The sequence below is a fragment of the Arachis ipaensis genome, chromosome B06, assembly GCF_000816755.2.
Source record: "Arachis ipaensis cultivar K30076 chromosome B06, Araip1.1, whole genome shotgun sequence".
Taxonomy (NCBI): Eukaryota; Viridiplantae; Streptophyta; class Magnoliopsida; order Fabales; family Fabaceae; genus Arachis; species Arachis ipaensis.
Genome location: NC_029790.2, coordinates 60442241 through 60453568, shown reverse-complemented (window position 1 = coordinate 60453568; position 11328 = coordinate 60442241). Strand labels below are relative to the sequence as shown.

Genomic DNA, 11328 nt, shown 5'->3' with positions numbered 1-11328 from the left:
AGCCATATCTATGGTCACGGTTTTGGCCGTGACCATAGCCTCTATGGTCACCCTTCCTTAAAACCGTGACCATAGCCTTATCTATGGTCACGGTTTTGGCCGTGACCAAAGCTTCTATGGTCACCCCTCCTCAAAACCGTGACCATAGCCTTATCTATGGTCACGGTTTTTGCCGTGACCATAGTTCTATGGTCACCCCACCTTAAAACCGTGACCATAGCCTTATCTATGGTCACGGTTTTTACCGTGACCATAGCCTCTATGGTCACCCCACTTAAAACCGTGACCATAGCCCTATCTATGGCCACGGTTTTCACCGTGACCATAGCCTCTATGGTCACCCCTCCTTAAAACCGTGACCATAGCCCTATCTATGGCCACGATTTTTCACCGTGACCATAGCTTCTATGGTCACCCCTCCTTAAAACCGTGACCATAGCCTTATCTATGGTCACGGTTTTTCACCATGACCATAGCTTATCTATGGTCACCCCACAAAACCGTGACCATAGCCTTATCTTACTGTGACCATAGCCTATTTTGTTTTTTGAGATTTAATTTTTTTTTAGCATAATCACATCCCAAAATGATGATAATTACAAAATAAATGTAAAAATAAAAAAAGATAATCAACAATTAAGATAAATTGTAATTAAAGTAACCAGCTAACATATCAATATAGTTGAGTGAATACACTTGTCTCGATCTTAGTTTTATACAGTGATATATACACTAACACTAAATAGACACTATTAACAGAATTGTTCCACAGGCGTGGGAGCAATACAACTTAGACTCTACTAGAATAGATTGTTTCTGGTATTGCTATTCTTTCTTCTCAACGCTTGAGAACTTTTGTTTCAACCACTTTACCATTTGAAAGCTCAGCACCTGCTTCATTAACATGCAAAATAAAGTCACATTAGACATAAACACCTATATTTATTCTTCTTCAACTTAGGAAAAAGAAACATATCATAAAAACATATATATATCACACATATAATAACTAGTACACACTATACAACACACATCCACATCATAGTATATGACACATCATAAAACGATATAAAGTACTTGAAGAGATACAGTATATATTACCAAAGTACTTGAAATGAGTAGCTTCTTTTTGTTTTTAACACTTCATTTTTGACAGACTTCATTGCAGCTCTCAATTCTTATAAAGCACCAAATAATATAAATATAGCACAAGTAAAAAGAAAATGGAAATAAAAAATGAAGCTCCATAAACAACAAAGCAAACCTGAAAAGCTCTAGATTGGCAATCGACAAAACTTAGGTAAGTATGCTCCTTATTCTTCCAATTCACAGATCTGGATTCTGAAAAAATCCTAATTTTCAAGTTTCTTCTTTTCCTCAAATTTACTTTGTTCAAGCTGCAAATGTATGTTAAATTAGTCACATTTTTTACCTAACTCTCAGAAAGAGAAATAAATGAAAAGAGATAGCCAAACTAAGACATTTTCTTTTATTTTGCTTGCTATGCATACCTTAATTAACATCATTAAAAGCTTGTTAGTAGTTCATATTTATTTTCAGCAGCCTACTCTTAATTTCAGCAGCCATACAATTCAAATAGATTTTTTTATTTTGTGACTTGAATTCTAATAGATTTGGTTTTGCTAAATTTCAACTTTATAAAGGTATCTAGTATAGTATTAACTAAATTTAAAAAGTATGCAGTCCAATCAATTTGAGCTACTTAATCATGCTGAAAATAACAACTTCAAGTTTTAACTTCTAACAAAAATGACGATCTATAAAGAAATACCTTCTCAGCAACAGAACTCATATGCATTTCTATTCCCTGCAGCAAAGTTCCACAGTCAGACATATCTCAATCAAGGGAAGGATCAATCATACCTATATCCATTACAAATAAAGCATCCAAAATTCAAATATGTGTTTTATCTAATTTCATTTCACCTCAAGAATTGAACAAGTGAGAGGAGGCAGGCAGGGTCTCTGTAGTTCCAATCACTCAAACAGTTACTAGGGAGGCATTGAACATATAAAGTTAATTTTACATTTTTTATGCTTTCTGCTTGATGTGAAACACGCAACTCAATTACTTGCAGAATTTTCTTCAACAGGCAACCTGCACGTTGAGCCTAGAAACATGCAAATAAACTCAACAACTATTTATCAACAAAACCAATTTGGCAAGCACAAACAACTTCAAACATGAGAAATTTAATAAATGGAGAAAGAGCACTTATTCAACATTATGGACTTCCTTTTAGATTCAGAAACAGAATTGAAAAGCACAAATTCAGCTTGACAAAAATTTGACATCAATATAACAATAATGCAATGGAAGTTGAAGCTGACATAATGTCATATGACACATATTTTACAAAGGTAGTTTACATGCTCACCAACTTGCCATTGGCATAGAGGCCGCCAATGCACATTTTAATGGTTGCAGAAAATAACTAGTAAGAGAACTATAATGTGCTAATGAATCCAAATTAATTAGGCCTGCAAAGAACATCTAATTATATCAGTCAAACTATACATAGTAAGCACATGGCAGTAAACAATTTCATATTAGAAAAGTTAGTATAGGATCTACAATGAATTTAATATGATATTTTGTAACTAATTAATTAACCAAAAGTAATTCTAAAGCAATACTTTGAGCTTTTGTTCGGCATGCACCATAGAACATAGCAAGTCAACAAAAATATGATCACAAAATTGTAAAGTTTATTAAAAATATACCATTAGTGAAACTTTTATTTTTGTGTCATATGATTCTAAGGGATTATCAAAGCTGTTGTACCTACCTTGAATAGAAGTTAATTAATTAACTTCAACTCAAATCACTCTTTTTAAAGGTAAATTGACTATAGTCAACCCTCAACTAAGAATAGTAGAACACCCCCAATCAATTTTCCTCCAAAGATAAGAGAAACCCCCTTTTTGTATTTCAAGCGCAACTAAAACAGCATAAATCAATCAAACAACAAAAAAACAAAAAACAAAAATCCAGAAGCTATTCCGTCAATTGAAGAATGAACAAAAGAAGAAACCTTTGAGGTAGAATCAGTGACGTTCAAGTATCCTCGACACCCCAGAAGACCAAATTCTGAGAAACTGGAACTAGATCCATCCAAATCAGAGAAAGGTTTGAACTTTGACAAGCGCAGAAAACCAACAAAAGGGAATCAGCGCTCAAAAGACAAAACAAAATACACGAAGAAGTGGCGTGGATGGCATCCTTCGTGTTCTGTCTCCCCGTCTCCTCAGGCTTCTCCGGCAACAGCGAGAAAGACGGCGACACGGGCTTCCTCCAACTGTGGTGACGACGCATGCAGTTCGGCAGCTTCGCGGTGGCAGGGCGCGATGACTCGACGATTCGGCAGCGGCGATGACCTCTCCTTCTACCGGCGACGCTCCTCCGTTTCTCTCTCTCTCTCTCTCTCTCTCTCTCTCTCTCTGCGTGGGTGGCTGGCGCGACAATGGAGTTTGAGTGAGGTGTGTGAGGCTGAGTGTGGGTGTCGAGAGGGAGGTCTATGTGTGCGTGCTGCAGTGTGGAGGGAAAGGGAAATGGGGGTTTGGTGGCTGCTGATGGTAAAAAGGGGAAGTGTGGCTGTGAATGGCAGTGAGGCAGTGAAATTAGGGTTAGATTAGGGTTAATGGGTTTTAATTTGGGAATTTAGAGTTAAATTAAGGTTTTGATTTGGGAATTAGAATTTAGGTAGAATATTAATTTAAAATAAAATTTAATCTAATAATAATATCTATAAAAATATTAATAAAATTATTATTAGTTTTTAATTATTAAAAGTTTTAAAAGATAAAATATTTAAAATTATATAAAAAATACATAAAAATCTTAATTAATTTAAACTCAAATGATTAAAACTGTGACCATAGACCCCTTTAGGTCACTCCTAAAACCGTGACCATAGACCCTTTTAGGTCACCCTTTTGAAAAACCGTGACCATAGACACTTTTTGACCACTGTAAAAAACCGTGACCATAGACCCTTTTAGGTCACCCTCAAAACCGTGACCATAGATCCTTTTTGGTCACTGTAAAAAATTGTGACCATAGACACCTTTAGGTCACCCCCAAAAACAGTGACCATAGACCCTTTTAGGCCACCCCCAAAACCGTGACCATAGACCCCTTTAGGTCACCCGAAAACCGTGACCATAGACCCCTTTTAGGTCACCCTTTTTACAAAAACCGTGACCCTAGCCCCTTTTTGGTCACTGTAAAAAACCGTGACCATAGACTCCTTTAGGCCACCCCCCAAAATCGTGACCATAGACCCTTTTAGGCCACCCCCAAAACCGTGACCATAGACCCCTTTAGGTCACCCCCCAAAACCGTGACCATAGACCCTTTTAGGTCACCCTTTTTTGAAAAACCGTGACCATAGCCCCTTTTTGGTCACTGTAAAAAACCGTGACAATAGACCCCTTTAGGTCACCCCAAAACCTTGACCATAGACCCTTTTAGGCCACCCCCCAAAACCGTGACCATAGACCCCTTTAGGCCACCCCGCAAAACCGTGACCATAGACCCTTTTATGTCACCCTTTTTTGAAAAACCGTGACCATAGACCCTTTTAGGTCACTGTAAAAAACCGTGACCATAGACCCCTTTAAGCCACCCCTCAAAACCGTGACCATAGACCCTTTTAGGCCACCCTTTTTAAAAAAACCGTGACCATAAGTACTCTATGGTCACCCTTTCCAAAAAACCCGTGATCATAGCTTTTTTTTTTGGTCACCCTAAAAAACCGTGACCATAGGGGGTTTGGACTATGGTTTGGACTATGCTACCAACGACTTGGTTCTTGTTTTGATTGATTCCAAACCATGCAAGAATTCTCATTGTCAATGAACCTTTTCTATTCAAGAGATGCCCTGATGGGATGATTAGAAGGTGTGTACTAGAAAGTGAGTTGAGAAATATCCTATGGCACTGCCATAGTTCAGATTATGGTGGACATTTTGGGGCAAAAAGAACAACATCCAAAGTTCTTCATAGTGGCTTCTATTGGCCATCCATATTCAAAGATGCCAGGGAGTTTGTAACTCAGTGTGATGAATGCCAAAGAGCAGGGGGCCTACCAAGGAGAAATGAAATGCCCTAGAATTTCATATTGGAAGTAGAATTATTTGACCTTTGGGGAATAGATTTCATGGGACCCTTTCCACCATCGCACTCATTCAAGTATATATTGGTGGCTGTAGAATATGTCTCTAAATCGGTGGAAGCCATAACAACAACTACATGTGATGCAAACATTGTTCTCTATTTTCTTAGGAAGTATATCTTCACCAGATTTGGAGTGCCTAAAGGCCTCATTAGTGATGGTGGCAGTCATTTTTGTAACAAACAGATGGATAAGCTGCTCCACAGATATGGAGTAACTCATAAAGTGGCTACACCATACCATCCTCAAACTAATGGCCAAGCAGAATTAGCAAATAGAGAGCTAAAAAGAATTCAAGAGAAAACGGTTGGAGTTACAAGAAAAGACTGGGCAAGGAAGTTGGATGTTTCCCTGTGGGCATGATAAACCACTATTTTATGGTTTATCTTGTACTCAATTGAGTGATTTTTATCAATTCTTTACACACTTGTTCATGTAAATTGCATGTTTTACATTTTCCTTCCTAATTCTGTGCTTTGATTGAAAATATGCTTCTTTGGCCTTAAATTTACTAACTTTAATCCTCTCTTATTACCATTCGATGCCGTGATATGTGCGCTAAGTGATTTCAGGGATTACAGGGAAGAAATGGCTTAGAGGATGGAAAGGTAGCATGCAAAAGTAGAAGGAATACAAGAAACTGAAGGAATACAATTGATGCGGTTCCAGTTGCGTTGGAAAGCTAACATTCAGGGCTTCGTAACGATATATAATTTGCTATAGCTACTCCGAAGATAGGCGATGCGCACGCATGGATCACGCGGACGCATGACCTGGAAAAAATGCAATCCGCACGAACGCATGGACGACGCTTCCGCGTGACTTTGCAGAGACCTGTACGTACCAGAAATCACTGGGGGCAATTTTTGAACTGTTTTGACCCAGTTTTCGGCCCAAAACACACAGATTAGAGGCTATAAAGTGGGGAAATCTATCCATTCATACAACAATTCATACAACAAAAAAATACAACATTTATAATTCATAATTTTAGGTTTTAGATGTAATTTTAGAGAGAGAGAGAAGCTCTCTCCTCTCTCTTAGGTTTTTAGGATTAGGATTCCTTTCAGTTTATGGTTATTTCTTCATTCCAGGTTCAATGTTCCTTTAATTTAATTTCTCTTCTACTTTTCTTTATTCTATTACTTTAATTGTTATTTATCTTTCCAAATTGGTTTATGAACTTTCCCATGTTAGAATTGATTTCTTTATTTAATATAATTTGAGGAATTTCAGATTTATGATTTCTTTCTTTAATTTATGATATAAATAATTTGGATTTTTCCCCTTTTGATTTTGGTTAAGTAATTGGTAACGCTTGAGTTATCAAACTCAGCCGTTGATTGGAAATTAGGATTGCGAATTGATTTGCATCCCTCCAAAGCTAGTCTTTCCATAGGAGTTGACGAGGACTTGAGGAATCAAATTGACCAGTCCACTTGACTTTCCTTTATTTAGTAAGGATTAACTAAGTGAGAGCAACGGACAATTCTCATCACAATTGATAAGGATAACTAGGATAGGATTTCCGGTTCTTATATCTTGCCAAGAGATTTTCTTAATTATTAATTTATTTTTCTTGTCACTTAATTTACTTGTTCCCTATTTCAAAAACCCAAAAATATACAATTTTCCATAACCAATAATAAATCATACTACCTTGCAATTCGTTGAGAGACGACCGAGGTTTAAATACTTCGGTTATATATTTTATTATGTTTGTTACTTCTGACAACCAAACTTTTGTACGAAAGGATTCTCTGTTGGTTTAGAAACTATACTTACAACGCGATTATATTTTTATAAAAATTCTTTACTAGTAGAAATCCCGTTCGTCAAAATGGCACCGTTGCCGGGAAATTACAAACGTGTGCCTTATTATTGGTTATTATAATATTTTATTTTGCTTGTTTATTTGTTTCTTATTTTTTTTATTTTTATTAGCTACTATGAGTTCTCACCCCCGTCGCTTTAAGTTTGGTTCTAATGTTATTATAAGGAATGGAAATTATAACAGGAACATGCATCAAGTTCAAAACAATCAAAGATGGAAGGAGCCACGAGGATCTGATCAACCCTTTCAGCAACAGCACCTTCCAAAGTACCATGGACAACGACCATCCTACAATGCATGCCAAGACAATAGTTATGGTGGACCCTTTCGTGACAAACTACCTCCACCAAATTGCTATGATCAAGAGCCATTCCGAGGTGCATACCAAGATGATAGATATGGTGGACCCCTTGTAGTTACCAACAAGCCCCATCATATGCTTATGAACCACCTCCCCAACACACCTTTGAACCACCATACTCACAAGCCCCTTTACACCATTCACCTCCATATGACCCTAACCCATATCTACCCCAACCTCCTCTGGATGACAACACCATTGGTGTTATTCACCAAGGGCAAACAAAGCTTCATACCACACTTGCCTCTATCACTAGTCTCACCTCTACTCTTTAAGCACTTATATCCCGCATGGACCAACCCTTTACCTCCAATATTCAACCCTCAAGCTTTGGTTCACTTCCTTTTTAACCACATAATAATCTTTTCATCCCATCACCACCCTCCATGGAAGAGCACCCACATCCATCAATCCAAAAGCAAGATAATCCCAGCTATGCTATTGACAAGGAACAAGATAAAAGGGATCATTTTCGCGAATTCATACTTCATAAGAAGTTAGAGGAGGCTCTACAGGTGGAGGTAGTAGAGACCCTTGAAGTCGAAGAAGCGGTGGAAGAATTAGTGAAGGAAGACATCAAGGAGGAGTCTGATTTTTTCTTAGAGCAAGAGGAAGCCCAAAATGTGGAGATAAGAGAGACCCTCAAAGATGAAGGAGTAGTTGAAAGGAGTTATCATAGAAAGAAAATCATCAAGGATGAGTACGATTTTATACTAAAACAACTGGACAAAGCAGTAATTATTGAAGAAGAAGAAGTGGTTGAAGACTTAGAAAATGCTGAACCTCAATGGAAAAGTCCAGTCATAGAACCTCCTTCCAAGACGTCTGAATTTGATGTTGAAGAGGGTGTACAACCACCAAGACATTTCATGGTTGAAGACTTTGCAGAGGTTGATCAAGAGATGGAGATTAAAGAAGAGGAAGCACAACCTCCCATGCCCTTGGTAAGCCATAAAGAATAGTTTGATTTGGAAGAAAGCTACCAAGAGGAAGTGGTTGGAATTGAAGAAGCTTGCAAAGAGGTGGAAGTTGTCAAAGAAGAGCACAAGGGAGTGGAGCTTGAAATTACCTTGCCAAAGTTGTTGGAGACCTCTCCGCCTAAGTCACCATCATCCTTCACAACATTCAAATGGGTAAAATTCATATCCCTTAGCTTTCACATCCCACTTGAATATGGTTTACTTGAGACAGATGATCAACTTAGAGCTCTTTATGGCATTAAGAGTAAGAGAAAAATAGTTAGTGGTAGGAGTTGCCCTGCAAGGTTCAATACGGTTGCACACTCTAAGTTGAAATGCAAGTATTGGTGTAAAGCTCAACTGAATGGGTCTAAGAAGCTGTTTGGATGCCTCAGTGAGAATTCGGATTGCTTACCACCCAGTTGGAACAAAGATAGTTGATGAGCGGATAATTTATACGCTTTTTGGCATTGTTTTTAGTATGTTTTTAGTATGATTTAGTTAGTTTTTATTATATTTTTATTTGTTTCTAAATAAAAATCATATTTATGGACTTTACTATGAGTTTGTGTGTTTTTCTGTAATTTCAGGTATTTTCTGGCTGAAATTAAGGGAGCAAAGCAAAAATCTGATTCAAGCTGAAAAAGGATTGCAGATGCTGTTGTATTCTGACCTCCCTGCACTCGAAATGGATTTTCTGGAGCTACATGAGTCCAAATGCCACGCTCTTAATTGCGTTGGAAAGTAGACATCCAGGGCTTTCCAGCAATATATAATAGTCCATACTTTGCTCAAGGATAGACGATGTAAACTGGCGTTCAACGCCAGTTCCATGTTGCAGTCTGGCGTCAAACGCCAGAAACAGGTTACAGATTGGAGTTGAACGCCAGAAATAGGTTACAACCTGGCGTTCAACTCCAGAAATAGCCTAGGCACGTGAGAAGCTTAAGTCTCAGCCCCAGCACACACCAAGTGGGCCCCAGAAGTGGATTTTTGCACCAATTATCTTAGTTTATTCATTTTCTGTAAACCTAGGTTATAGGGCATGAATGAGATGGAGATTGGAGAGGAAGCTAGCAAAAATGGAAGGAACACACGAATTTGAGGAGATAACCAGCGAGAAGTGATGCGGTCGCATGGCTCACGCGACCGCGCGAAGGAGCACAAATCGCAGGGACGCGGTCGCATGGCTTGCGCGGCCGCGCAGATAGGAAAGCGCAAGCGACGCGGTAGCGTGGACGACGCGAACGCGTGGAGAGGAAAAAGCGCAAGCGACGCGTCCGCATGGACGACGCGATCGCGTGACATGTGCGATCTGCATAATCTCCAAAATTTGATGGGGGCAATTTTGGACCTTATTTCGGCCCAGTTTTCGGCCCGGAACAGCAGACTAGAGTCAGAGAATATGCAGAAACAACACACATTCATTCAGTAGTTTGAGATCTAGTTTTTTTTCACTGTCTTAGGTTTCTCTCTCTAGTTTTTAGGATTTTAATTTTCAATTGGTCTTAGCATTGGAACAGTGAGAAGAGTTATTTCCTCATCAAGACTTCATCATTCTAGTTTGTTCTCTTAACTTGGTTTTATTCTTCCATGTTCTTTGTTATGTTTAATTTTGTCATTCAGATACTTTTATGATTAATCAATGCAAGGATTATTTCTCTTTAATTCAATTTCAATTCCAATAATCATGTCTTCTTTTAATTCCCTTTTATGTGCCATGGATTCTTTATTTACAATGCGTGAGTAGTTTCATTACTTGATAGGGAGTTGATTAAAAGGAATTCTTGAGTTGGAAGGATTGAAGGAGAATTTTATAGTTGGGTTAAATGTTGGATTGCTATCCTGTCACCAACGCCAATCCCTTTGAACTAAGTGGGTTGTAACTCGTGAATAGATCTGGCAGTCCAACTTGTTTGACTTTCCCTTACCTAGTAAAGGATAACCAAACAGAGTAACCGTTAATTATAAATCAATCTTTAAAATCACTCCATCAATGATAGAGATTCTAAATAATCAATTTCCAGTCAAGGCTTTTATTTATATTATTTAAAATTCCTCAATTTAAATTCCAATTTACTTAGCTCAACTTCTTGGAACATCTGATTAATAAAACAGCACACTTTTCTGCAACTCGTTGGGAGACGACCTGGGACTTAAAACTTCCAGTAATTTTAATTTAAACTCTCTGTGACATATTTCTAAATTGATAGGCAGATTTTCGGTGAGTTAAGAACTATACTTGCAACGTAACCATTTTAATAAATTTTTAATTCACCAGCTTCTGCTTCCCATCAATTTTTGGCGCCGTTGCCGGGGAGTTGCAATAGAGTGCTAATTTTATTAATTAGTATTTATTTATTTGCATTTTATTTAACTTTGCTACTATGAGCTGCATGTTTCTTCCGTCAAATGACGCGTTCACTTCTTGATCCGCGCTTGCTAATATTCGATCCTGAAATTGAAAGGACAATTTCACGAATAAGACGAGAACAGCATAGGTTAGCCCGCTCTGAGGGCGGATCTGAAAGTGAATTTGAGGAAGAAACCAGCCCCCGTTCTACTGATTCGGTTGTTTTACGTGCAGAAAACATGGCAGCTAGAAGAGTTACCATTCAGGAGGAAGGAGCTCCTGATTTTACAATGCAACCGTTTCAAGCGCATCATCCAGCGGTAGCTACAGATTTTGAAATAAAGACCACACTACTAAATTTGATGCCCAAGTTTCATGGCCTACCTGCTCAAGAGCCTATCAAGCACTTGAGAGATTTCCAGGCAGCCTATTCTACTGTCAGGCGTGATGGCTGATGAAACTTCAATTCTGCTGAAAGCTTTTCCATTCTCTCTTAAGGGAAAAGCAAGAGAGTGGTACTACACTCAACCTCTAGCAAATGTATCCAACTGGGATACACTCAGAAAGGAGTTTCTGGAGAAATTCTTTCCATCTGAAGTTACTGATAAACTGAGGAAGGATAT

At 38.2% G+C, this 11328-nt stretch overlaps 1 long non-coding RNA gene across 2 annotated transcripts; it reads right to left on the bottom strand.

Annotated features, from left to right (window-relative positions):
- LOC107648201 lies at window positions 643-3224 on the bottom strand. Of its 2 annotated transcripts, XR_002348809.1 has the most exons (4): window positions 3057-3224; window positions 1793-2132; window positions 1265-1397; window positions 643-891 (listed from the first exon to the last, which is right to left on the bottom strand). It is a non-coding gene; the product is annotated as an uncharacterized LOC107648201 (long non-coding RNA). The 2 variants fall into 2 exon arrangements; XR_002348808.1 differs by lacking the exons at window positions 643-891; window positions 1265-1397 and having other exon boundaries at window positions 1461-2132; window positions 3057-3221.